At 52.2% G+C, this 26,616-nt stretch overlaps 2 protein-coding genes across 2 annotated transcripts in view; both read left to right on the top strand.

Annotated features, from left to right (window-relative positions):
* CLNS1A (chloride nucleotide-sensitive channel 1A) overlaps nucleotides 1-26,616 on the top strand; it is a 368,760-nt gene that overhangs the window by 149,999 nt on the left and 192,145 nt on the right. The window lies entirely within an intron of this gene.
* The window catches only part of GDPD4 (glycerophosphodiester phosphodiesterase domain containing 4), a 55,242-nt gene continuing 36,431 nt past the window's right edge, over nucleotides 7,806-26,616 (top strand). Inside the window, exons 1-7 of the mRNA XM_068424702.1 lie at nucleotides 7,806-7,870; nucleotides 8,280-8,421; nucleotides 9,964-10,063; nucleotides 12,755-12,972; nucleotides 13,735-13,876; nucleotides 15,419-15,518; nucleotides 15,666-15,767. The gene's annotated coding sequence lies outside the window, so the exon portion shown is untranslated. The remainder of the gene's footprint in view (nucleotides 7,871-8,279; nucleotides 8,422-9,963; nucleotides 10,064-12,754; nucleotides 12,973-13,734; nucleotides 13,877-15,418; nucleotides 15,519-15,665; nucleotides 15,768-26,616) is intronic.

Genomic DNA, 26,616 nt, shown 5'->3' on the forward strand with positions numbered 1-26,616 from the left:
ACCACCTTCCCCAGCATCACTTTTTCTTGCAGGGTCTGTAGGATGAGGCTGATGACAAGAGCAGGAGTTTATCATCCTACATACGTGTTTGCATGAGTGCCTCGTTGCAGTGGGACGCAGGAGCATCATGATTTGGGGAGGACACGTGTGCCGCCACAACCCTCCTGCTGCAGTTCTTCTCCTGTTCGTAATACATCTGACCTGGATATTTTACTCTGAAGTCCGAGAAACCCAACCCAGTGCTGAGAGGACTTTCAAAGGTCAGCTTCTGGGGAACATGGGGGTGAGGAGCAGCGAGAAGCTCTGCTGAGCTCTTGCGAGTGAGCTGGGTGATGAGCCAGGTTTTAGAGAGGGTGCTGGAAGAAAAGGGAACACCTTGCACAGGACTTAACATAACCAACTAGAATAAGGTAATTGATGTTACTTCATAAAATCTCCTCTGCCCAGAACAGATGCTCTAGCTGAAGACTGCTTTCCAACAGCTCTGTTTCAGGAAAGCCAGAGGAAAGTCCTGATTCTCTGGATTTTACAAAGATGAAGGGCCCCATCACTTGAGCACGAGGAACACTGCAGCCCAGCTGGCTGGGATTGTGGGCAATTCTCTTTGCCATGATGTGGTAGCATCCCATGTTGGTTGTCCTTGTCCCATTGGAGAAAGGAAATTTAACTGGGCCACCACCACCACCTCCTTCTCCTCAGCTTCACAAAGCAGGGTACCAGGCAAACTTACACTCTTGGTCACATACCCTTGAAAGTGCCCCTAAAAATGCTACTGGGTTTGTGTTTGGTGGCTCTACCTCCTGCCCCATAGAGGATGCCCAGTGTATCTCTAACTTGCTACTGTTTTCCATGCTTTCTGGGGGGACTTTGTGCCTTGGAGGCCTCTTCTGTTGAGATGGACTTTGTTGAATTGCCCAGCAGTTGCTGGTGGTGGGAGATGTTGGACAATGAGTGATTTCAAGGCTTTGAGAAATGGTTGGTGTTGATTTCAGTGAAGTATAACTCATTTGAAGGCTCTTCACAGCCCTAGGGAGCTTTCCTCAAAGGTGAATTCATAACCAAATTTAAAAATAGTTGGTTTTTTTTATAGCTGAATCAGTTTTGGAGTCAGATAAATACTTCTGAAGATTTCAGCCTTTAACCAAACATCTCTAAAACTTGAGGTCTCAAGTCTCCACTTAGGAAGCCCCTAATGAAGTTGGCCGAGGCATGGGTCACCCTTTCAAACCTTGGTACCTGTCCATTGTGCGTGCATTTCTGAGGTCCAAAACAGCAGAATATGATGTTCAGTGGTGCTCTCATCAACGGCTCACACGTGCGCAGCAGGTTTGTGGTTGCACCTTTTAAACAGAGAAAAGGAAGGACACACTCAGCTGCGTGTGGGAAGGCAGACCCATGGCAAAGGAGACGATGAGCTTCTGCAGCAGTCCTGGTCAAGAGGTCCTGGCTGCAAAATACAGCCCGCCCCGGTTCTCTATTCCCAGTGCCTCATTTTCTTCCATCTGCACAGGAGGGAAAACCCTGTGGGATGCAAGTGGTGGAGTCACCATCTCTGGAGGTGTTTAAAAAAAGACTGGACATGGTACTTAGTGCCATGGTCTAGTTGACGTGGTGGTGTCAGGGCAATGGTTGGACTCGATGATCCCAGAGGTCTCTTCCAACCTGGTTGATTCTGTGATTATGCAGCGTGGCCAGCAGGGCGAGGGAGAGGATTCTGCCCCTCTGCTCCGCTCTCGTGAGACCCCCCCTGCAGTGCTGCGTCCAACTCTGGGGCCCCCAATCTAAGAAGGACATGGAGCTGTTGGAGCGAGTCCAGAGGAGGCCATGAAGATGATCAGAGGGCAGGAGCACCTCTGCTCTGGAGACAGGCTGAGAGAGTTGGGGCTGTTCAGTCTGGAGAAGAGAAGGCTCCGGGGAGACCTTCTAGCACCTTCCAGTACCTGAAGGGGCTACAGGAAAGCTGGAGAGGGACTTTTTACAAGGGCATGGAGTGACAGGACGAGGGGGAATGGTTTTGAACTGAAAGAGGGGAGATTTGGATGAGATCTTAGGAAGAAATTCTTGCCTGTGAGGGTGGTGAGACACTGGCCCAGGTTGCCCAGAGAAGCTGTGGCTGCCCCCTCTGTGGCAGTGTTCAAGGCCAGGTTGGATGAGGCTTGGAGCAACCTGGTCTAGTGGAAGGTGTCCCTGCCCATGGCAGGGGGGTTGGAACTGGATGATCTTTAAGGTCCCTCCCAACCCAAACCATTCTGTGATTCTATGATCTCAGGGATGCAATTATTGGTATTACTGTGGCACATCCCGCAGACCTTTAAAGTTTTACTTCTTCATTCGTAACTTTAGTGCCTTGTCCTCTTAGCTCCCATGTGACTCTGGGGTAAGGCTTACAGGGAGGGGTGATACCTTGTGTTAGGCCAGCTGATCTGCCGGGGCTGGGAGCTGGGGAGGAAACATGAAGAGAAGCTTTGGGGAACACACAGCTTCAGGTCTGAGCCAGACGCAGCGAACTGGCAGCTAAATCCTGGTGGGAACAGTTATTCTGTGTGACACTGCAGGATATTAGTTTGTTTGAGAGCTAAATGGGGGAATTAGCGGTAGGAGAAGCAATACGCTGGTAGCTGCAACAGAGATGTTCCTTATCACACACTGCAGGGAAAACTGCAGCACCCCGTGCAGATGATGCTTTACTGGGTTCCTTGTTTTTAGCAGCACCCAGAAGACTTCCAGGTTTCCGTTCCCAAGCTCATCTTTTGGGAGGATCTGTAGCTTGAACACGGTGAGCAGGGAGCTCGCCAGACTTTCCGGGCAGGTCCTTCTCTCTTCCTGGGGCTGTAATGCCCTCTCCTGGCAGCTGCGCTGGGGATTCGTTTCCTTTGATGTTGCTCAGTTTCCAAGAGCAATGTGAAAAGCAGCTTTTTGTGTTTCTTTGGGAGGCTGCGTGCTGAAGGCAGCTGGCACACACCAGCAGGGGTAAGGGGATGGTCGGGATGTGGGATTTGGTGCCCCAGTATAGAATCATAGAATCGTTTTGGTTGGAAAGGACCTTTAAGATCATCAAGTCCAACCGTTAACCCAGCACTGCCAAGGCCACCACTAAACCATGGCCCTCAGCACCACATCTACATGGCTTTTAAATCCCTCCAGGGATGGTGACTCCACCACTGCCCTGGGCAGCCTGTGCCAGTGCTTGACAACCCTTTCGGTGAAAACATTTTCCCTGATCTCCAATCTAAACCTCCCCTGGTGCAACTTGAGGCCATTTCCTCTCGTCCTATCGCTTGTTACATGAGAGAAGAGACCGACCCCCTCCTCTCTACACTCTCCTTTCAGGTAGTTGTAGAGAGCGATAAGGTCTCCCGTCAGCCTCCTTTTCTCCAGACTAAACACCCCCAGGTCCCTCAGCCGCTCCTCATCACACTTGTGCTCCAGACCTCTCTCCAGCACCTCAAGGTCTTTCTTGTAGCGAGGGGCCCAAAACTGAACATGGGATTCGAGGTGCGGCCTCTGTATATCCGCTTCCCTGGGATCACCTCATCTCCAGCATTGCTCCTGTCTCATTTTTAAGTCATTATTTACACTTAGGCTTTGCAGCAGCCTCCTAAGGGAAACGTGTCCCTGCCAGCCAAGGGTTACGTGTGAGCCATCGAGGACAGGCCCTCTGCTCCTATTGCCACACCAGTCCCCGATGCTGGGTCCTCTGCGTACATCAACAGGGTGGGTGTTCGCAGACACCCCCATATTTCCCCCTGGGTGTGGTGGGGCTTTCTGGTGGGCCAGGTCTGTGCTTATGTACTGGTTAAGCCTGAGAAGGGAGAAGGGACATGTCACTGATGTGCCATGATGGCTGGTAGGGTTGAGAGAGGCTGCGAGGCACTGCTGAGCGGAGGCTCATCCCCTCCGAATGCAGCCATGGGTGAAGTGAACAAGGACCCGTCCCTCACATCATGTCTTGTGCCCCAAAACCCACTAAACCTGCTTAAATTTGGGGCTGGTGGCTCTGCTGGCAGTCAAGGCCAGGGTCCCGCTGGCCACGTGTGCACCTGTAACGGTGTCCAGGACTCAAGTGCTCCTGGATCATACCGTGAAGGGCAGCGGGCAGGTGACAGCCCTCTGGTTTCTCACTGGTGGTGAGCTGATATGTTCAAAGGCTGCTCCTGAGGGCTGGGCTGGTGCTGGAAGGCAGTGAGCTGGGGGGGCAAACCCCCAGCCCCGCTCCTCCTTTTCATTCCCCAAGCTCCTGGCTGCATGGACGATGGTCCCCTAGGTGGGAAGCATCTGCCGCTTTCTTCTGTTCCCCATGTTTCCTAAATATATTGAGCTCTAACCCCACCTCTCACCCAAGGTCTTTGTGTTTTGTAGGCACCCCAGAGCACCCCAAGCGTTGGGAACGGCTCAACCCAGGGAAGCTATAAGTTGTCTCATCTTCTTTGCCACCATGAAGAAGCTGGCAGGCAGGTCCCAGCCCAGGGAGGACCAGCACAAGGTCAGTGGTGATGCTGGAGCAGAGCGAGACAGTGGTTTCCCAACACTGGGCACCATCCATCTCTGCTTTCTCCTTGCACCAGGAAGGGTGGGCTGGGTGCGCCCAGGTGGGTGCGAGAGCTTTAGGCAATGCCACTGCCCACGTCAGTGTGCTGGGGAGGGGAGGTCTCATTGCCAGCAGCTCCCTCTGGCCAGCCTGGCTCTGCTTGCCTGGGCTACCCACCCATGCGAAGTGTGAGAAGCACCTGGTGGTGTCTCTGGACTTATCATGGTGACAACAAGTGTCACCCAAGAGCCTCCGTGGTAACAAATCTGCAGCACAAGTGTTGTGGCTGAGGCTGGGAGTCATGGGGCACAGCACAAGTTTAAGAGCCCCAGTGGTGGGAAACACCTTTGCTGACCCAAAATGGAGCATCAACTCTGAGTCCCCACAAAACTCATTGGGGTTCAGAAGCATCACATGCTGCGTGGTTCCCTGAAGGGTGACCCATGTGGTTTATAACCCTGGGGTAGGAGGGGACCTCCCTGTGTCATCCCCACTGAGGAGCAGCACGGTGTCCCCATCACCCGGCAGGGGAACCATCAGGGAAGACTAACATGGTCCTCCAGATTCACCCACCAAAGAGCAGGGTAAGGCAGGAGGAGGCAGCACAGAGCAGCTGCCCTGGCACTCACAAAACAAATCCCCAACGTGCTTCACTCTTGACATCCATCACGGTCCCCCCGCACCCTTTGCCACATTACATTCCCTGGGTGCAGAAACATTTGGCCAAGGGATGGTTTATCAGACCCTCTTCTTCCTCACTGGTCCTTGCACCTGCTTTTCTCTCTGATACTCCCTTGGCTCTTTCAGGGTAACTCAAGTTGCATCCTCCTGGGTGCGTTGCAACCCCAACACGATGCCGTTGCATAAGGAACAGCCATAAAATACAGGAGAAGGGCAAAGACCGTCTCTCCCCTCTTCTCCCAACGCTCTATCGGCCGGTCTGCGGCGCCAGCTCAGCCAGCCCCGCCATGGGGGAGCGGGTGGGGGAGTCGCTGCAGCAACGGCTGCGGGAGGCAAAGAGTTTGTGGCTGCTGGCCGCTTTGAAAGGCGATGTGAAACCCCCACGGCCACCCTCTGTTCACACAACATGGCTTGTTTTGTGCTGGGGCGCTGGATCCCCATGGTCAGGCTGCGCGATGGATCCATCTGGTCCCTCCTCGCTCCCTGCCCAAGGGATGCGACTCACTCAGAAACGATGCTCAGAGCCCCTCTCTCAGCCCCAGGACTCAGGAGGAATTGTCAAGGCAGTTTTGCCTGCCTGGATCTGATTTTCTTGAGTTTAAATCCTAACACTTGGGGTAAGATTTGCACTTAGTGGGTCACACCAGAAGAAACCACCAGGTCTTCAGCACATCTTGATGGGCTTTGCACCATCAACATAAGCCAGCAACATGGGCTTGCAGCCCAGAAAGCCAACCGTGTCCTGGGCTGCATCCCCAGCAGCGTGGCCAGCAGGTCGAGGGAGGGGATTCTGCCCCTCTGCTCCGCTCTCATGAGACCCCCCCTTCAGTGCTGCGTCCAGCTTTGGGGCCCCCAACACAAGAAGGACATGGAGATGTTGGAGCGAGTCCAGAGGAGGCCACAAAGATGATCAGAGGGCTGGAGCACCTCTGCTATGGAGACAGGCTGAGAGAGTTGGGGCTGTTCAGCCTGGAGAAGAGAAGGCTCCAGGGAGACCTTCTAGCACCTTCCAGTACCTGAAGGGGCTACAGGAAAGCGGGAGAGGGACTTTTTACAAGGGCATGGAGTGATAGGATGAGGGGGAAAGGTTTTAAACTGAAAGAGGGGAGATTTGGATGAGATCTTAGGAAGAAATTCTTGCCTGTGAGGGTGGTGAGACACTGGCCCAGGTTGCCCAGAGAAGCTGTGGCTGCCCCCTCTGTGGCAGTGTTCAAGGCCAGGTTGGATGGGGCTTGGAGCAACCTGGTCTAGAGGAAGGTGTCCCTGCCCGTGGCAGGGGTGTTGGAACTAGATGATCTTTAAGGTCCCTTTCAACCCAACCCATCCTGTGATTCTATGATATGATTATTCGCAGCCACTGCCGTCACTCGGGAAGGGATGGCAGCGTTTCCCAGGAGCAAGTGGGCTTCAAAATAACTGATCAGTCCAAGCAGCTTGAGGAATGGAGGCGAAGGAGATATCCCAGGACGCAGAGCAGGGTCATGCCCTGGCTTCCCTGGAGGCTGGCCAGCACCATGCGAAAGTTGCTGCTCTGCATTTGCACGGTGCCTCCGCTTTGCCCTGAGTTTTCTTGCACCAATGCTTCAGGGGGGCTGATGCTGTCCCTGATTTTTGATGTTTCAGAGCTGTGTATCAAAGGGTTCAGTCTGGGAGATGGGGAGAGAGACCCCACCGCAGCCTCGTTCCCGGGGCTCAGCATGAAGCTGGCTGTCAGCATCTTTATAGAATCACAGAATCCTTTTGGTTGGAAAGGACCTTTAAGATCATCACGCCCAACCGTTAACCCAGCACTGCCAGGGCCACGACTAACCCAGGTCCCTCAGCACCACACCTACACGGCTTTTAAATCCCTCCAGGGATGGTGACTCCACCACTGCCCTGGGCAGAACTGGCCCCAGTACTGAGCCCTGGGGAACACCACTTGTGACCAGCTGCCAGGTGGATTTAACTCCATTATACTTGGACACGCCACATGTTGCAGGTCTGGCGGCACCTCCGCTCTCCTATGGTGGGGCTTGGAGCCACCCAAGGTCCCTTTCCCCCCCAACCCATCCTCCGTGCCTCCACCGACTGACTCATCCCCTTTTCGGTGGGATACTGCTCGCTGCAGAAGGCAGACACTGCTCGCCCGTGGCCACGGGGTCTGTGCCAGCACGCTGCCGTCCCCTGGGAGAGCGAGTGCTGAAGCCTGGGTCGGTTCAGGTCACCTCCTCCTCCTTACCCTCACCTCCCTTATCATTCCTGGAAAGGCCAACGCCATAAATGGTGCCATTTCTGTCATTAATCTCACGGGGACGTCGTTACCTGCGTGAGTCACCTGCTCTCAAGGCTCTGGAGTAGCTCGTTGTGCAACCATGCGGTGGGGGGGACACCCAAGCACAGCCTGGGGAGGGGGACATGCACCGGCCCCTTCGTGCTGCCAAGGCAGGGCATTGCAAGAGGACAAACGTCCCAAATGGGGCAGGATGTAGGGTGGGAGGAATGAACGTGTGTATTTCCCCATGAAGTACTCCACGTCGTGGGCGGCAGCTCCGTAGGGGAACCACCCCTGCTCCTTCTCTGGGACATTCACCCCTTGTTTTTATCTTCTCCCAACATAAACAAGAGGCAAAACTCGCCAGGGTTCAAGGCTGACCCGTCCCGCTGAGATCCTCGGGGCAGGTTTGTACGGCATCAGGCCCTTGCAGGCATTTTCTTTATGGGCTCATAAACTCCAAGGCCGGGCTGGCCGGTGGCAGGGCTCCAGCAGATCCTCGCTTGCCGTCATTGCCAGCTGCCGGCAGGGCGAGGACACTGGCTGGGACCCCGGGCGAGGATGTTGCAGTTGAGATAAGCTGGTGAACTCTGAGCTGAAGATAAGGAAGCCAGAGCAGCCTCTGCCTGGCCGGTGAGTCCTTTGCTAGGTGTTTGGTGAGCAAACCGCGGCACTGAAGGCTTTGCATCTCCATACCCAGAAGAAAGCAAAAACACGGTGTCTTTTAGGGGAGAGAAGAGGGATATCTGGGGTTTTCTTTGCTTGTTAGGAGGTGGGGCTATGGCTGTGTTCTAAATGACCTTTTTCCTTTTTCAGGGCTCTTCACTGCAGGGAGCTTTTTTGCTCAACCCTGTCCCCTTATCTCCCACGTACCCCTTGAGTCCATCCACGCCATGAGGATGCAGCAGCTGGAAGAAAGGCAGCCTGGGCAAGGATGACAGTGAAGCCCCTTCAGAAGGTATTTTGGGGGGTGCAAACCTTTCTGTTGGCTTCGAAGGCAGAGCAAAGCTCTCGGGCTCTCTGGGCTCTCCACCGCTCCTCAAACCTGCCAGGCCACCCCCATGCCATTCCACCCCAGCCCCTAGGCATGGACCTTCAGCACCTTAGCATGGCCCTGTGATGAAGCTGGGCTCAACATGGCCATAAATCTATAATGAAAAAAAATCCAGTGGATCAAATTGGGAGATGAAAACTGAAAAGTACCTGGAAAAGCTGCTGTTGCTGCTCCCTCCATCTCACCAGTGCCATCAGCGTTCTTAATCTCACCCTTTCCTGCCCTATTTATCAGGTTTCCAGGAACCAGACCATAAAGCAAGTAATATTTCTAGAGGCTTACACACAATCCTGTTCCTCTTTACTCCAGCCAGCTGAAAGTTAGCTGGAAGATGGTCAGCAATAAAATCCAGCTGCTTCTACGTTCGTACCTTGCAGCTCCCTCATTTATTTAATATTCCAATTCCGAAGGGAGGTGATGCTATTTTAGGACCTAGTGCTAAGTAAGGATTAGCAACACTGCTTTTAAAGTGGAACTCTTATATGCCTTCTGCTCATCATTAGGTTTCAGAGTGAACCAGGCTGTCATCTCTGTAGCTCACCTTCTAATTAAAAATTTCTCTTTGTAACGTGAGCTGCCCAAAAACTACTGGGCCATCGTTTCTGCCTTGTTCTTCCCCTTTCTGTTTGCGAGGGCAGTTTGCTGGTTTTACTTTCTTTTGAGGGACGCTCTGCTCTGTCTTTTCATCCAACAAGAAAAATCCCAACATGAGAGATTTCAGGGATGAAAAAACTGCGTCAGTGCTGTTTCAGAGAGCCCTCAGGGGCAGGAGGGGATGTTTCTTTAGCCTCTCACGCAGTAAAGAGCTTTTTAGGAGCAGGAGGATCTCCACGAGGTTGCGCAGCTTCCTAGCCCGAGGAACTTTAGAGATGCCTCTCTGCAAGTCCAGGGCACACCGGAGGTTACAAAATTCACCCACACAAACTGTTTTTGTTGTGCTGACCTGCCCCCCTCTCCCCCTCCAAAGGAAATTAAGTCTCTAATAGGATTTAGATATTAAAGCCCAAAACCATTACAAAAATAAGTAAAATAAACAGGTTTTGTATCCGGGGTTGCTCAGAAATCTGTCGCAGTGGATTCCTGCCTGGGCCTTACAGCTGTGGGAAACATTTCCCCAGAGGGGGTTTGGGAGTTTTAATTCCGAGGGTCAGTGACGGCACATCTTGCTCAAATCATCTTTGGGATACTTCCATCCTTTGCACACCTAATTCTGCCAAGGCAGGATTTGAATACCAGCCTCTCCTGTTCTGGGTGGGCGAGGGATGGATCAAACCCAGGTTCAGTCCCCGGCGTCTCCCAGAGCCGTGTCGCGAGCAGCTGCCCGCGTCCCATGATGAGATGTTAATTTTTCCAGCCTTGGGGACTGAATTTATTAAGCCCTGCTTAGCCCCTCCTACTGTGGGAGGGACGGCTCCAGCAGCCTCTCTAATCCTGGGTGTCACACAGCGGTGCCACCATTCGAGTCCCGGAGTGTCACAAGCAAAGGACACGGCAACCCAAGTGAAGCAGAAAGCACAAATAGCCCCTCCACGTGCGTCCCGGCGAGGTGAGTTGCCTCCTCTCCCCTAACTCTTAAAGATCGTCCTGCCTGGTGCAATGCATCTCTGCCTGCTCTTTCCTGCCTGCACTGAAAGTTAGCACCCAGGAGAGGGGGGAGTGGGATTTCTTTGACTTTTCCTTTTTTTTTCTTTGGACTTTTGAGTGTGTTGGTTGGGATGTGACAGCGGGCAGTTGACCCAGCTCCTGCCTGGATTGCAGCCAAAAACAAAGCCCGAAGAGCCGGAGAATGGGGAGAACTGGTAACGAAGGGGGTGATTTGTGAGCAGGAGGTGGTTTCTGATGGCTGGATGGGGAGGAGAAGGTGCTCAGCAGCCCGGCTTTGCTCTCGGGGTCTGTGCCAGATGAGCTGGCTGTGACCTGTTGAGGGGAGAGACGGGAGCTGGGATGAGACGTGAGCGGTGGGGTGGCCGGTGGGTTGCTGGAGCCAGGGTGGGAGGGAAACGGCGACTGAGCATTTGCTATGCTTGGGATAAAGGGCTGTTTCCATAGTAAAAGGGAGAAAGGAGCCTCTCTCTTTCTTCCCCTGAGCTCGCTTAGCGTGTGAACGGGGAGGGTGACTCGGGAACAAGTAACCCGTGACAGGGTAACATCTGGGAACAGTTGTAAATAATGAGGACCTGGTTGGACAGGCTGGAAGCAACCCTCTGGTCCAACGTTTGCCCCATTGCTGCACTTCACCCTGGGAGTTTTGATGGGCAGCTCTTTGGAGAGCAGCTCGGTTCACAGCTGAAAGCAGGATTTGGCCCTGGCTTTAGTCTGCTCTTGTTGTCTGAATACTTCCACATTATTTGTAGGCGTAACCATAATTAGCAGCGAAATGGGGGAATTTTCCCTTCTAGGAAAGAGTGAATTTTAATTCGGGGTTGGGCGCTGAGCTGATACAAACCTGGGCACCAGCACCAGGCCAGCTTTGGGTTGGATAATGCAAACTTTGATTAGCTGGAGGTCCAGCCCATGGTGTGCGTTACCTCCTTGTCGCTTCTACACTTTCTTTGGGAATCCTGATCTTACAGTAGAGCGTCTCTCAGGACTTATCCTCCAGCACGTGACACCAGGTGAAGGGCAAGAGAGAACGGAAATAATTTCCTACAGCTGCTCAAAGCTTTTAAGCTGCATTTAACAAAACAAAACAAAAAGCATAGTGTACCATGGGACTAGCTGGATTTTAATTAAAAAAATGTTCTGAATGTGAAGGGAGCCAAAGCTGTCGCTTCCTTTCCAACTTTGCTATTGAAATGTTTAAAAGGTGTGCAAGATGTGTCCCTGCCTGTGGCAGGGGGATTGGAACTAGATGATCTTTAAGGTCCCTTCCAACCCAAACCATTCTGTGATTCTAAGATTTCCAGGGCCATTTGAAATCTTTGCAGAGAAATACAAAGCTGGGTTTCACGACCAGTCCTGTGACTTTCTTATTCCATGGTGTTGGACTGAGGAAGTGACCAAACGGTGTCTTTTGAGCTTTATGTGTCATTTCTGGTGATGACAATGAAGTTCTTTAAATTTGGTGGCGGTAGCTTGTTGTGAGACTATCTGCAGCTTACAGACTGCCTCTGTGCAAGTTGTTACCATACAGTCGTGCTTAGTGTGATAAAGTAGCAGCCAAAATAGAAGAGAAAACTTTTTTTTTAAGAAGTTTCTGGCCCTTTGACAACGTGCACTTAATTTCATTGCTGTGTGAGAGCCCAGAAGCCCTCACTCAGGCAAACATTCCTCGTTGTGTGCATATGGCTTCAGAAGCTACCATCAGCTGAGACACGTGTGCTCCTGCCTCCTCGCATCATGGAGCAGATCCTGCCCAGTGGCAAAGCCCCAGCTCGGTGGCTTTGCATGGGAGACAGGCTGGAGGTGTCCCTGCCAATGGCAGGGGGGTTGGAACTAGATGGTCTTTAAGGTCCCTTTCAACCCAAACCATCCTGTGATTCTATGATATGATTATTCGCAGCCACTGCCATCACTCGGGAAGGGACGGCAGCGTTTCCCAGGAGCAAGTGGGCTTCAAAATAACTGATCAATCCAAGAAGCTTGAGGAATGGAGGCGAAGGAGATATCCCAGGACGCAGAGCAGGGTCATGCCCTGGCTTCCCTGGAGGCTGGCCAGCACCGTGCAAAAGCTGCTGCTCCGCATTTGCACGGTGCCTCCGCTTTGCCCTGAGTTTTCCTGCACCGACGCTTCAGGGGGGCTGATGCTGTCCCTGATTTTTGATGTTTCAGAGCTGTGTATCAAAGGGTTCAGTCTGGGAGATGGGGAGAGAGACCCCACCGCAGCCTCGTTCCCCGGGGCTCAGCATGGAGCTGTCTGTCAGCATCTTTATAGAATCACAGAATTGTTTTGGTTGGAAAGGACCTTTAAGATCATCAAGCCCAACCGTTAACCCAGCACTGCCAAGCCCACCACTAAACCATGTCCCTCAGCACCACATCTACACGGCTTTTAAATCCCTCCAGGGATGGTGACTCCACCACTGCCCTGGGCAGAACTGGCCCCAGTACTGAGCCCTGGGGAACACCACTTGTGACCAGCTACCAACTGGATTTAACTCCATTATACCTGGACACGCCACATGTTGCAGGTCTGGCGGCACTTCTGCTCTCCTATGGTGGGGCTTGGAGCCACCCAAGGTCCCTTCCCCCCAACCCATCCTCTGTGCCTCCGCCGACTGACTCATCTCCTTTTCAGTGGGATACCGCTCGCTGCAGAAGGCAGACACTGCTCGCCCGTGGCCACGGGGTCTGTGCCAGCACGCTGCCGTCCCCCGGGAGAGCGAGTGCTGAAGCCTGGGTCGGTTCAGGTCACCTCCTCCTCCTTACCTTCACCTCCCTTATCGTTCCTGGAAACGCCAACGCCATAAATGGTGCCGTTTCTGTCATCAGTCTTGCGGGGACGTCGTTACCTGCGTGAGTCACCTGCTCTCAAGGCTCTGGAGCAGCTCGTTGTGCAACCATGCGGTGGGGGGGACACCCAAGCACAGCCTGGGGAGGGGGACATGCACCGGCCCCTTCGTGCTGCCAAGGCAGGGCATTGCAAGAGGACAAACGTCCCAAATGGGGCAGGATGTAGGGTGGGAGGAATGAACGTGTGTATTTCCCCATGAAGTACTCCACGTCGTGGGCGGCAGCTCCGTAGGGGAACCATCCCTGCTCCTTCTCTGGGACATTCACCCCTTGTTTTTATCTTCTCCCAACATAAACAAGAGGCAAAACTCGCCAGGGTTCAAGGCTGACCCGTCCCGCTGAGATCCTCGGGGCAGGTTTGTACGGCACCAGGCCCTTGCAGGCATTTTCTTTATGGGCTCATAAACTCCAAGGCCGGGCTGGCCGGTGGCAGGGCTCCAGCAGATCCTCGCTTGCCGTCATTGCCAGCTGCCGGCAGGGCGAGGACACTGGCTGGGACCCCGGGCGAGGATGTTGCGGTTGAGATAAGCTGGTGAACTCTGAGCTGAAGATAAGGAAGCCAGAGCAGCCTCTGCCTGGCCGGTGAGTCCTTTGCTAGGTGTTTGGTGAGCAAACCGCGGCACTGAAGGCTTTGCATCTCCATACCCAGAAGAAAGCAAAAACACGGTGTCTTTTAGGGGAGAGAAGAGGGATATCTGGGGTTTTCTTTGCTTGTTAGGAGGTGGGGCTATGGCTGTGTTCTAAATGACCTTTTTCCTTTTTCAGGGCTCTTCACTGCAGGGAGCTTTTTTGCTCAACCCTGTCCCCTTATCTCCCACGTACCCCTTGAGTCCATCCACGCCATGAGGATGCAGCAGCTGGAAGAAAGGCAGCCTGGGCAAGGATGACAGTGAAGCCCCTTCAGAAGGTATTTTGGGGGGTGCAAACCTTTCTGTTGGCTTCGAAGGCAGAGCAAAGCTCTCGGGCTCTCTGGGCTCTCCACCGCTCCTCAAACCTGCCAGGCCACCCCCATGCCATTCCACCCCAGCCCCTAGGCATGGACCTTCAGCACCTTAGCATGGCCCTGTGATGAAGCTGGGCTCAACATGGCCATAAATCTATAATGAAAAAAAATCCAGTGGATCAAATTGGGAGATGAAAACTGAAAAGTACCTGGAAAAGCTGCTGTTGCTGCTCCCTCCATCTCACCAGTGCCATCAGCGTTCTTAATCTCACCCTTTCCTGCCCTATTTATCAGGTTTCCAGGAACCAGACCATAAAGCAAGTAATATTTCTAGAGGCTTACACACAATCCTGTTCCTCTTTACTCCAGCCAGCTGAAAGTTAGCTGGAAGATGGTCAGCAATAAAATCCAGCTGCTTCTACGTTCGTACCTTGCAGCTCCCTCATTTATTTAATATTCCAATTCCGAAGGGAGGTGATGCTATTTTAGGACCTAGTGCTAAGTAAGGATTAGCAACACTGCTTTTAAAGTGGAACTCTTATATGCCTTCTGCTCATCATTAGGTTTCAGAGTGAACCAGGCTGTCATCTCTGTAGCTCACCTTCTAATTAAAAATTTCTCTTTGTAACGTGAGCTGCCCAAAAACTACTGGGCCATCGTTTCTGCCTTGTTCTTCCCCTTTCTGTTTGCGAGGGCAGTTTGCTGGTTTTACTTTCTTTTGAGGGACGCTCTGCTCTGTCTTTTCATCCAACAAGAAAAATCCCAACATGAGAGATTTCAGGGATGAAAAAACTGCGTCAGTGCTGTTTCAGAGAGCCCTCAGGGGCAGGAGGGGATGTTTCTTTAGCCTCTCACGCAGTAAAGAGCTTTTTAGGAGCAGGAGGATCTCCACGAGGTTGCGCAGCTTCCTAGCCCGAGGAACTTTAGAGATGCCTCTCTGCAAGTCCAGGGCACACCGGAGGTTACAAAATTCACCCACACAAACTGTTTTTGTTGTGCTGACCTGCCCCCCTCTCCCCCTCCAAAGGAAATTAAGTCTCTAATAGGATTTAGATATTAAAGCCCAAAACCATTACAAAAATAAGTAAAATAAACAGGTTTTGTATCCGGGGTTGCTCAGAAATCTGTCGCAGTGGATTCCTGCCTGGGCCTTACAGCTGTGGGAAACATTTCCCCAGAGGGGGTTTGGGAGTTTTAATTCCGAGGGTCAGTGACGGCACATCTTGCTCAAATCATCTTTGGGATACTTCCATCCTTTGCACACCTAATTCTGCCAAGGCAGGATTTGAATACCAGCCTCTCCTGTTCTGGGTGGGCGAGGGATGGATCAAACCCAGGTTCAGTCCCCGGCGTCTCCCAGAGCCGTGTCGCGAGCAGCTGCCCGCGTCCCATGATGAGATGTTAATTTTTCCAGCCTTGGGGACTGAATTTATTAAGCCCTGCTTAGCCCCTCCTACTGTGGGAGGGACGGCTCCAGCAGCCTCTCTAATCCTGGGTGTCACACAGCGGTGCCACCATTCGAGTCCCGGAGTGTCACAAGCAAAGGACACGGCAACCCAAGTGAAGCAGAAAGCACAAATAGCCCCTCCACGTGCGTCCCGGCGAGGTGAGTTGCCTCCTCTCCCCTAACTCTTAAAGATCGTCCTGCCTGGTGCAATGCATCTCTGCCTGCTCTTTCCTGCCTGCACTAAAAGTTAGCACCCAGGAGAGGGGGGAGTGGGATTTCTTTGACTTTTCCTTTTTTTTCCTCCAGACTTTTGTGTTGGTTGGGATGTGACAGCGGGCAGTTGACCCAGCTCCTGCCTGGATTGCAGCCAAAAACAAAGCCCGAAGAGCCGGAGAATGGGGAGAACTGGTAACGAAGGGGGTGATTTGTGAGCAGGGGGTGGTTTCTGATGGCTGGGTGGGGAGGAGAAGGTGCTCAGCAGCCCGGCTTTGCTCTCGGGGTCTGTGCCAGATGAGCTGGCTGTGACCTGTTGAGGGGAGAGACGGGAGCTGGGATGAGACGTGAGCGGTGGGGTGGCCGGTGGGTTGCTGGAGCCAGGGTGGGAGGGAAACGGCGACCGAGCATTTGCTATGCTTGGGATAAAGGGCTGTTTCCATAGTAAAAGGGAGAAAGGAGCCTCTCTCTTTCTTCCCCTGAGCTCGCTTAGCGTGTGAACGGGGAGGGTGACTCGGGAACAAGTAACCCGTGACAGGGTAACATCTGGGAACAGTTGTAAATAATGAGGACCTGGTTGGACAGGCTGGAAGCAACCCTCTGGTCCAACGTTTGCCCCATTGCTGCACTTCACCCTGGGAGTTTTGATGGGCAGCTCTTTGGAGAGCAGCTCGGTTCACAGCTGAAAGCAGGATTTGGCCCTGGCTTTAGTCTGCTCTTGTTGTCTGAATACTTCCACATTATTTGTAGGCGTAACCATAATTAGCAGCGAAATGGGGGAATTTTCCCTTCTAGGAAAGAGTGAATTTTAATTCGGGGTTGGGCGCTGAGCTGATACAAACCTGGGCACCAGCACCAGGCCAGCTTTGGGTTGGATAATGCAAACTTTGATTAGCTGGAGGTCCAGCCCATGGTGTGCGTTACCTCCTTGTCACTTCTACACTTTCTTTGGGAATCCTGATCTTACAGTAGAGCGTCTCTCAGGACTTATCCTCCAGCACGTGACACCAGGTGAAGGGCAAGAGAGAACGGAAATAATTTCCTACAGCTGCTCAAAGCTTTTAAGCTGCATTTAACAAAACAAAACAAAAAGCATAGTGTACCATGGGACTAGCTGGATTTTAATTAAAAAATGTTCTGAATGTGAAGGGAGCCAAAGCTGTCGCTTCCTTTCCAACTTTGCTATTGAAATGTTTAAAAGGTGTGCAAGATGTGTCCCTGCCTGTGGCAGGGGGATTGGAACTAGATGATCTTTAAGGTCCCTTCCAACCCAAACCATTCTGTGATTCTAAGATTTCCAGGGCCATTTGAAATCTTTGCAGAGAAATACAAAGCTGGGTTTCACGACCAGTCCTGTGACTTTCTTATTCCATGGTGTTGGACTGAGGAAGTGACCAAACGGTGTCTTTTGAGCTTTATGTGTCATTTCTGGTGATGACAATGAAGTTCTTTAAATTTGGTGGCGGTAGCTTGTTGTGAGACTATCTGCAGCTTACAGACTGCCTCTGTGCAAGTTGTTACCATACAGTCGTGCTTAGTGTGATAAAGTAGCAGCCAAAATAGAAGAGAAAACTTTTTTTTTAAGAAGTTTCTGGCCCTTTGACAACGTGCACTTAATTTCATTGCTGTGTGAGAGCCCAGAAGCCCTCACTCAGGCAAACATTCCTCGTTGTGTGCATATGGCTTCAGAAGCTACCATCAGCTGAGACACGTGTGCTCCTGCCTCCTCGCATCATGGAGCAGATCCTGCCCAGTGGCAAAGCCCCAGCTCGGTGGCTTTGCATGGGAGACAGGCTGGAGGAAGCTCTGCGATGGTTGCTCCCTGCAGACTGCAACGCTCTGTATGTGTGCAGAGATAGTCTGGCTTCGCTCCAGACTTAACCCCACATCTTGGTATATTTTGAAGGAGGAGGTCTGTACCTCATCTTGGAGTGACCACCTGTGGTTCGGCTTGTAGGACTGCCCCAGAGACCGCTGTGGTGTGCGATCTGTGAGGGTCTTGGGCTACTTTTTAGAAGAGCAGATAGGATAAGAAGCTGGGAAGTTGGGAAGATCCTTTGGGCTCCAGATCACAGAATCAATCACAGAATCACAGAATCACAGAATCAACCAGGTTGGAAGAGACCTCAGGGATCATCGAGTCCAACCGTTGCCCTGATCTTACGGGAAGGAAAGAAAGAGAGCTGGCGTGGGTAGAGCAGCTTGGAGACATGACCTGTGATGAACCCTGGACCACGTCTTCATGGCAGGATGAGCCCTGAGGGCAGCATGGGCTTGTCTCCACATTGCAACCTCTGCTCCAGTTGTGGACATCTTGTGTGAGAGAGCTGAGCAGGCTGCCTGCAGGTGCTCATCTCTTCAGCATCTGTCTTGTCCTCATCCTGTTCTTCATGTGCTGGACCCTGCTTTCCCAGCAGCGTTCAAGAAGGACCCATGGCTGGCTGCTTTTTGGTGGCTGAGGGGTTGACATTTTATAAGATCCCAGTAAACGAAGGGTGGCATTGGCTCATGTTCCCTGTGACTCTCCCCACACCAGCAGGACATTGGCATCTGCTGCGTTTCTTGCTCTCTCGAAGAAAAAGGAGGGAAGAAGAAAGAGTGAGACTTTGGAGGGTTCAATAGATTGAACATGCCCATGTCCTGATCTCATACTGGTCCTATTCTGTCTTTCTTTGCCTTGCAAGTCTTTGTGGTGTCCCCAGGGAAGATGCGGGGTTAAGCATGATGAGGACCTGCTCTCAGGGTCAGGATGGACTCTCCATGCTCCTGGCCCAGGTCCTTTCTGGTGGTTGGGCAGTTGTAGTCTGTGTGAGTGCACATGATCCTGTAGCAAGAGAGAGATCACAGAATCACAGAATCACAGAATGTTAGGGATTGGAAGGGACCTCGAAAGATCATCTAGTCCAATCCCCCTGCCGGAGCAGGATTGCCTAGACCATATCACACAGGAACGCGTCCAGGCGGGTTTTGAATGTCTCCAGAGAAGGAGACTCCACAACCTCTCTGGGCAGCCTGTTCCAGTGTTCAGTCACCCTCACCGTAAAGAAGTTTTTTCCTCAAATTTAAGTGGAACCTCCTGTGTTCCAGCTTGCACCCATTGCCCCTTGTCCTGTCAAGGGATGTCACTGAGAAGAGCCTGGCTCCATCCTCTTGACACTTGCCCTTTACATATTTATAAACATTAATGAGGTCACCCCTCAGTCTCCTCTTCTCCAAGCTAAAGAGACCCAGCTCCCTCAGCCTCTCCTCATAAGGGAGATGTTCCACTCCCTTAATCATCTTCGTGGCTCTGCGCTGGGCTCTCTCTAGCAGTTCCCTGTCCTTCTTGAACTGAGGGGCCCAGAACTGGACACAATACTCCAGATGCGGCCTCACCAGGGCAGAGTAGAGGGGGAGGAGAACCTCTCTCGACCTGCTGACCACACCCCTTCTAATACACCCCAGGATGCCATTGGCCTTCTTGACCACAAGGGCACACTGCTGGCTCATGGTCATCCTGTTGTCCACTAGGACCCCCAGGTCCCTTTCCCCTACGCTGGTCTCCAACAGCTCTGTCCCCAACTTGTACTGGTACATGGGGTTGTTCTTGCCCAGATGCAGGACTCTACACTTGCCCTTGTTATATTTCATTAAATTTCTCCCCGCCCAACTCTCCAGCCTGTCCAGGTCTCTCTGAATGGCTGCGCAGCCTTCCGGCACATCAGCCACTCCTCCCAGTTTTGTGTCATCAGCAAACTTGCTGACAGCACACTCTAATCCCTCATCCAAGTCATTAATGAATATATTGAATAGAACTGGTCCCAGAACCGACCCTTGCGGAACTCCGCTAGACACAGACCTCCAACTGGACTCTGTCCCATTGACCACCACTCTCTGGCTTCTTTCCTTCAGCCAGTTCACAATCCACCTCACTACCCGATCATCCAGACCACACTTCCCCAGTTTAGCTGCGAGGATGCTGTGGGAGACCGTGTCAAACGCTTTACTGAAATCGAGATAGACCACATCCACAGCTTTACCATCATCTATCCACTGGGTAACATCCTCATAAAAGGCTATCAAGTTGGTTGAGCAAGACTTCCCGTTGGTGAAGCCATGCTGAGTGCCCCTAATGATCCCCCTATCCTTGATGTGCCTAGAGACAGCACCAAGAACAAGTTGCTCCATCACCTTTCCGGGGATGGAGGTGAGGCTGACCGGTCTATAGTTACCCGGGTCCTCCTTCCTGCCCTTTTTGAAGACTGGAGTGACATTCGCTTTCCTCCAGTCCTCAGGCACCTCTCCCGTTGCCCACGACTTAGCAAAGATGATGGAGAGTGGCCTAGCAATGACTTCCGCCAGCTCCCTCAGCACCCGCGGGTGCATCCCATCAGGGCCCATGGATTTATGGACGTCCAGGTTGCTTAATTGGTCCCTGACCCAGCCCTCATCAACCAAGACAGATTCCTCCTCTATCCTGACTTCTTCTGAGGCCTCAGGGGTCCGGGGCTCCTCAGGACAGCCTCCAACAGTATAGACAGAGGCAAAGAAGGCATTCAGTAACTCTGCCTTCTTTTTATCCTCTGTCTCCAGGACCCCCACCTCATTCATCAGTGGGCCTACATTGCCTCTAGTGTTGGCTTTACCTGCAATGTATTTGAAGAAGCCCTTTCTGTTGTCCTTGACCTCTCTTGCAAGGTTTAATTCCAAGGAGGCCTTAGCTTTCCTAGTTGCCTCCCTACATCCTCTGACAACAGACTTATATTCCTCCCAAGTGGCCAGCCCTTCCTTCCACGATCTGTACACCCTCTTCTTCCACTTGAGTTTGCCCAGCAGTTCCCTGTTCAACCATGCAGGTCTCCTGGTACCCTTCCTTGACTTCCTACCTGTTGGGATGCTCTGATCTTGAGCTCGGAAGAAGCAGTCCTTGAATGCTAACCAACTATCTTGGGCCCCCTTACCTTCTAGTACCTAGAACTAGAGATGAGGAAAGCTAATAATCTAGAGATGAGGAAAGCTGTCCTGGGACGACTCCTCTGCAGGTCTGGTGCCAAGGGAAGGCTCTTGGGGCCACCACAGTGTAGCAGCTCTTCTATTTAGTCAACACTTGCATGGGAAAGTGACAAGGGCAAGAAGTTCACCGTGATGGTGGTGCACTATAATAGCAGCAGGCAGGAAGATAGGGCAGGGTTGGGTGGGGGGAATGTGCACATGTGTGAATGAAGTTGTGGCTGCTGCCCATGGGGGCAGTTTTGATGGCAACTCCTCTGTTGGGTGCGAGAAGAAGGAAGAACATATCTGCAAGCAGGGCACAGCATGGGAGCAGCTCAGAGCATCACTGTATACCTGTACACTCAGGCTGGAGTCTCATTGCTCGTGTAGAAATGCTTTGGAGTCAGTCCCTTACACTCCCGCTTCATTTCCTCTGTTCTCCAATGCAACTGTGAGCAACTCCTTGTTTCTCCAGCCTCCATCTGCTCTAATGAGGCTGGAAGCTCCTGGAAGGTTTTCAATCCCTGAGACGCTTGTACAGCACTGAGCCTGTCTCTGCTCCTGCGGCCCCGGCTGCTGCCACATGATTCAGTCCGGTCCTTTTGGCAGCTGCTCTTAATCACTGAACTTATTTTGGAAGGTCTCTGGAGTTGGAGAAATAAAAGACACTTTAGAAAAGGAGGGAGGGGGGAAATTGGCAAGAGCAATTGCTTTTTAAAAGACTACTTATTTCTTAAGAGGTACTTGCTACTGATTAACCTTTGCTCCGTGATTGCTTTAATTGATTCATGCCCTAAAGCAGTCAGAAAGGTTCTGTGGGGTCATGATGGCTCTCTCCTAAGTGCTCCCTTTGCTCCCTTTTTGGTTGAGCAAAACCCGTTCTTGCAAGAAATGCAGGTGAAGGGCACCGACCCTTTTACCTTCTCCATCCCCCACATTATCCAGCCCCCATCTTAGCGCTTTACCGCTGCGACCTCTTCCTTCCCTCCCTGCTGCCAGTTGGCAACCTGCTACCAAGCTGAGCCTGTCCCATATTCCTCTACAATTCATGGTGAATGCTGGTTTTGGGGATGATTTTTTGGCCTTTCTGTGAGTATGAGGCACTATAGGGTTAGGAACTACTGCTCTCAATAAGCCTGTTGGTGTCCTCAGTGTGGTCCTACCCATGGCACCATCTCACAGAATCACAGAATGTTAGGGATTGGAAGGGACCTCGAAAGATCATCTAGTCCAATCCCCCTGCCGGGGCAGGATTGCCTAGACCATATCACACAGGAACGCGTCCAGGCGGGTTTTGAATGTCTTCAGAGAAGGAGACTCCACAACCTCTCTGGGCAGCCTGTTCCAGTGTTCAGTCACCCTCACCGTAAAGAAGTTTTTCCTCAAATTTAAGTGGAACCTCCTGTGTTCCAGCTTGCACCCATTGCCCCTTGTCCTGTCAAGGGATGTCACTGAGAAGAGCCTGGCTCCATCCTCTTGACACTTGCCCTTTACATATTTATAAACATTAATGAGGTCACCCCTCAGTCTCCTCTTCTCTAAGCTAAAGAGACCCAGCTCCCTCAGCCTCTCCTCATAAGGGAGATGTTCCACTCCCTTAATCATCTTCGTGGCTCTGCGCTGGGCTCTCTCTAGCAGTTCCCTGTCCTTCTTGAACTGAGGGGCCCAGAACTGGACACAATACTCCAGATGCGGCCTCACCAGGGCAGAGTAGAGGGGGAGGAGAACCTCTCTCGACCTGCTGACCACACCCCTTCTAATACACCCCAGGATGCCATTGGCCTTCTTGGCCACAAGGGCACACTGCTGGCTCATGGTCATCCTGTTGTCCACTAGGACCCCCAGGTCCCTTTCCCCTACGCTGGTCTCCAACAGGTCTGCCCCCAACTTGTACTGGTACATGGGGTTGTTCTTGCCCAGATCTGTGGTCCCCATGTCCGCTTCATGTAACCCCACATGGAGAATTGCTGTGGCTGCCCTTTGTACGGTAGCAGGGATAGACCCACAGCCAAGGGGGAGACAACCCACTGGCATTGCCGTGTCCTTGGGGTCTCCACACTGCTATTTGGGTGACAAAAAACGGCCCCATCCACCTCTGTCCCTGCAGAGCTGGGGGTGAGATGCACCTGGCAGAAACCACTTTTTGGAAAGAGGTGCTTGTTGAGCTGGAAGGAAGTGAAACATGATTTACAGGTGAGAAGGGCTTTGACAAAGATACAGAAAATGTTGTCTTCTGGAAGTGCCACCAGGGCTGGTGTCAGGAGAGCCTGAACGGGATGTCAGAGGTTTGCCTGCTGGCTCTTGGCATCGAGCTGGTGCATGTTTGTCGCTGCCAGCTGTAACTGCAGAGCCCTCGTGCCTTGACTTGGGCACAGACATCCAGGGTGGACTCCAAGCACCGGAGGAGCTGAACTGAGCAGGGCAAGGTCCATCGTGTGCTTGGTGGCACCTGGCTCTCCCAGATGCTGGCACACACTTTCCTCATCCCATTAGCTGATGTCTGCCTGGTCTGAGCTTTTCTATGGGGGGGTCTTCTAGGTAGTCATGGGCTTTGTGCCCATACCAAGGAAGCTGGTGAAGCCCAGGAAGCAGAAGTTCCTTGAAGGTGAGCTGGAAGGGTCACAGGGCTGAGCTGGGCTCACTGGGTTTGCGTGACGAACGCCTCTTTGTCTGGTGTTGGGTTTGTGCCCTGGCACTCTGGACATGTGTGGGACAGTTCATCTGGCCTACTTAGACGTCTGCCCTTGGATGGGCTGAGTTGTGCCTAGTTCTCTTTGCTGGCTGTACTGGGAGCTCAGGCTGACCACACAAACACAGAGGAAATGAGTCCAACCACTCTTCCAGGAAGACCAAAGGAGGCATGAAAACACTCACCCCAAGCTCTGCAACTAAATAAATTGCTCCCTTCCTCCAGGCTGCTGGGGTGTGAGTGCTGCAGGGCGCCAACCTAGTAGACCTGGCTGTGCTGGGTGTGCTGGCCCTGGGGAGGTCCATCAAGGTTCTTCCCATGAGTTGTCCACACTGATCTTCCTGCCTTGCTAAGCAGACTCCATGGCTCACATCAGGAGATGAGTGAAAATCAAACGAGCTGTACAGTCCTCATCTGCTGCTCTTCTTGTGCTGTGGCGCAACCCCAAGTTGGGAAACTGAGACTCTGCTGACAGCTCTGCTGTGTCTGTATGTTGGTGTTAGGTCACGGGACTTGAGCATGGATCTTGTGTGTCAGACTATCCTTTTGCTGTGAAGTGGGTTCAAAAATTTTCTGAGATGGCTTATGCAGAAATGTGGCAGTGTTTAATTAGCTAGAAAGGATTTTCCTCTGGGAACAGCAGAACCACATTCTTATGGTGCAAAAATGAGACAGCCCTGATGCGTTTGGATGCCATAGATAACCAAGCAGAGAAACCTCTGGCTGGCGGCACAGAAAACATCCTTTCCTCTCTTTTCCTCCCCTCTTTGCAGGCGTGTTTTGCTCCAAGGTCTGAACTTTTAACACCCGCAGCTTGGGGGAGGGCCAGCGCTGGGGGCTTCATCGCGGTGGCCATCCATGCAGGGCCCCTGTCCTTTGTCCGGGCTGAATAGCTCTGCAGAGCTGCTGGGCAGAGGTATGCGATCTGCAAACCTCTTTTCTTCCCCCCATCTTGGCTGACGGACAAAGTCTTCCCTTGGAGACGATGCTCACGGCGGTGTGCTGCCCTCGGTGGGGCTGTGGGGCCAGAGAGGGTCCCCCACACTGCGTCCCAATCTCCCCTTAACAGCAGGGCACAAAGAGCCGCTTAGGCATTCACAAGAGCAGAGAGGGACCCAAGCCAGGGCATGCTGAACGCCACAAAGTAGGATTTATCTTCAAAGAAATATTTCCCCCCTTTCTGAGCTCATTTTTTTTTCCCCCAAGGGATTTATTCCTCCTCCTCCCCCCAGGCAGGCTTTGAGCTGTGGAAGCATTTTTTGCCTCCCCACGGTGGCTTTTCAATGGTGGGAGAGCGACTTCTTAGACAGCCATGGGCCACCCAGGGGCAAAGCCCGGGGCTGTGCCCCACGTGCTGCATGGGGATGAGCTGAACACGACTGCACTCATCGCTGCTGGGGATGTTGTTGCTTTGAGCAGCCTGGTCTAGTGGAAGGTGTCCCTGCCCATGGCAGGGGGCTTGGAACTAGATGATCTTTAAGGTCCCTTCCAACCCAAACCAGTCTGTGATTCTATGATTCTATGTTGCATGGCCACAAACACGTCAAGGACAAAACTCTTCTCCTGTTGACCACGCTGAAGTGTGAGGAGCAGCTTTTCACCCCAAATTGGTCATGCTGAGTCTCCATTTTCAGGCTTGACGTGGAGGTAGGATCTCTCTGATGCACCTGATTCCTTCTTCGGGTGAGCAAAATGACACCTAGTCATGGACATCTTGGTGCTGCCAGCTGGAACCAATATCTGGCTGGGTGGTGGAAGGTCTCCAGGTGGTCACAGCTGGAAGGTCACTGTTCCTGACCACTTTTGGGGCTAATTTTTGCCTCTTCCCACCTGAACTGCCTAGAGTATGGACACCAGCTTCCCCAAAGGGCTGGCTGTCCTTATACAGGGGACCCCCAAGACTGAGCTAAGGGGGGCTATAACAAGTTTATGGGTTATATATCAGCTATATGAAGGAGCTCGGGGTCAAAGAGGGAAGGCATTGCTAATGGGTCTGGCACCAACAGGACCAAAGCTACTTGTGCATTGTGCCCATTTCTGTGATGCTGGGGAAGTGCCCGTAGACCCTGTTCTTGGATCAGAGCTTTCTTAGACCAGGAGCCATGCGAATACACCCTGGGAAAGCAATTCCCGAAAAACACATCATCGAGCCATTTCATGTAGGTGAATATCTACTTTTTAAAATGAGATTTCTGATGTATCAGAGTTTTTCAGGCCCTTCCATGGCCAAACTGGGCCCTAGCCACATTTTAGTGCAGAGGAAAATATGGAAAACAGTGTGGGGTCAGCTGTGTTTGATGCTGGATTTTGGGGCTCTTTGTTATCCTCAGCCAGAATCTCCCCTCCCCCATTACCATCAGTAAAGCCGACAGCAATTGTTGCCACCTGGGGCTAGGAGAGCACCTTGGGTTGGACACAGGTCACCCTTTCCTCCCCTTGGAACTGGAGCGTCCCCTCCCTGAAGCAGTGAGGGCTGGTGAGCCTCCTGCCCGCTCAACACCTGGACCCATCATGATGGAGCAGCTGCAGCGTTAGTCCTCGGGACCATGGAGACCCAAGCTGGTGTGGCCTGATGGCCATCAAGCATGCTGGCCTGGTGGCTGTGGGTGACCACCTTTGCTTGAGTGGTGCAGTGGAAGTTTGTAGAAGGACAGTAGGGGCTGTTGGGATATTCTAGATGGAAGAGGGTGAGGTGCAACATTCTACAAGGAGGGCAGGGGTGGGCAAGACCTTCCAGAAGAAAAGCAGAGTGGGCTGGGAGGACCTCTCTAGAAGGTAGATGGGCCTCTGCAGAAAGAAGCTCTCAGTCAAAAATAATTTAAACCCAGACCCTGCTGAACAGTTGTGCTGGGAATAACCTCCCGTTCCTCCTCAAAGGAAAGCTTCCCTCGCTGAAATCATTCCCCCTCTATGCCAGACCCACGCTTTTGCTCCTTGCAATGGAGGGATGCTGGTGGTGTGCAAACCTCTGCAGAACCGAAACCACCTGGCCGTTTCGGGAGGTTTCTGAGTAATAATAATGGACAGGGATATGCCTGAGTCCAGCCAAAGATGTGGAATTTGTGATAAGTATTTCTCCACCTCTTCTTTTTCTTCTTTTTTTTTTTAAAGCTACTATCCATCAGCTTTATTCAAAACACTCATTTTGCTCCTAGCAGGCACTATCTATTGTAGTGCCGTGAGACCCTTTCACAAACACGTTGATTTCCCCTTGCCTGTTTCCACACGAAGCTGAAAGCATTTGTATAAAATCCATCGTCAATGCTCTGAGGCTTGGCCAATAATTTCCTGGGCACACATTTGTTAACGTAGCCCGCAAAGTGCTTTGAAGATAAAGAAAAACAGCTGTAATTTCTATTGATGATAATTATGATTGAATGAGGT

Source organism: Nyctibius grandis, chromosome 2 (genome assembly GCF_013368605.1).
Source record: "Nyctibius grandis isolate bNycGra1 chromosome 2, bNycGra1.pri, whole genome shotgun sequence".
Classification (NCBI taxonomy): Eukaryota; Metazoa; Chordata; class Aves; order Nyctibiiformes; family Nyctibiidae; genus Nyctibius; species Nyctibius grandis.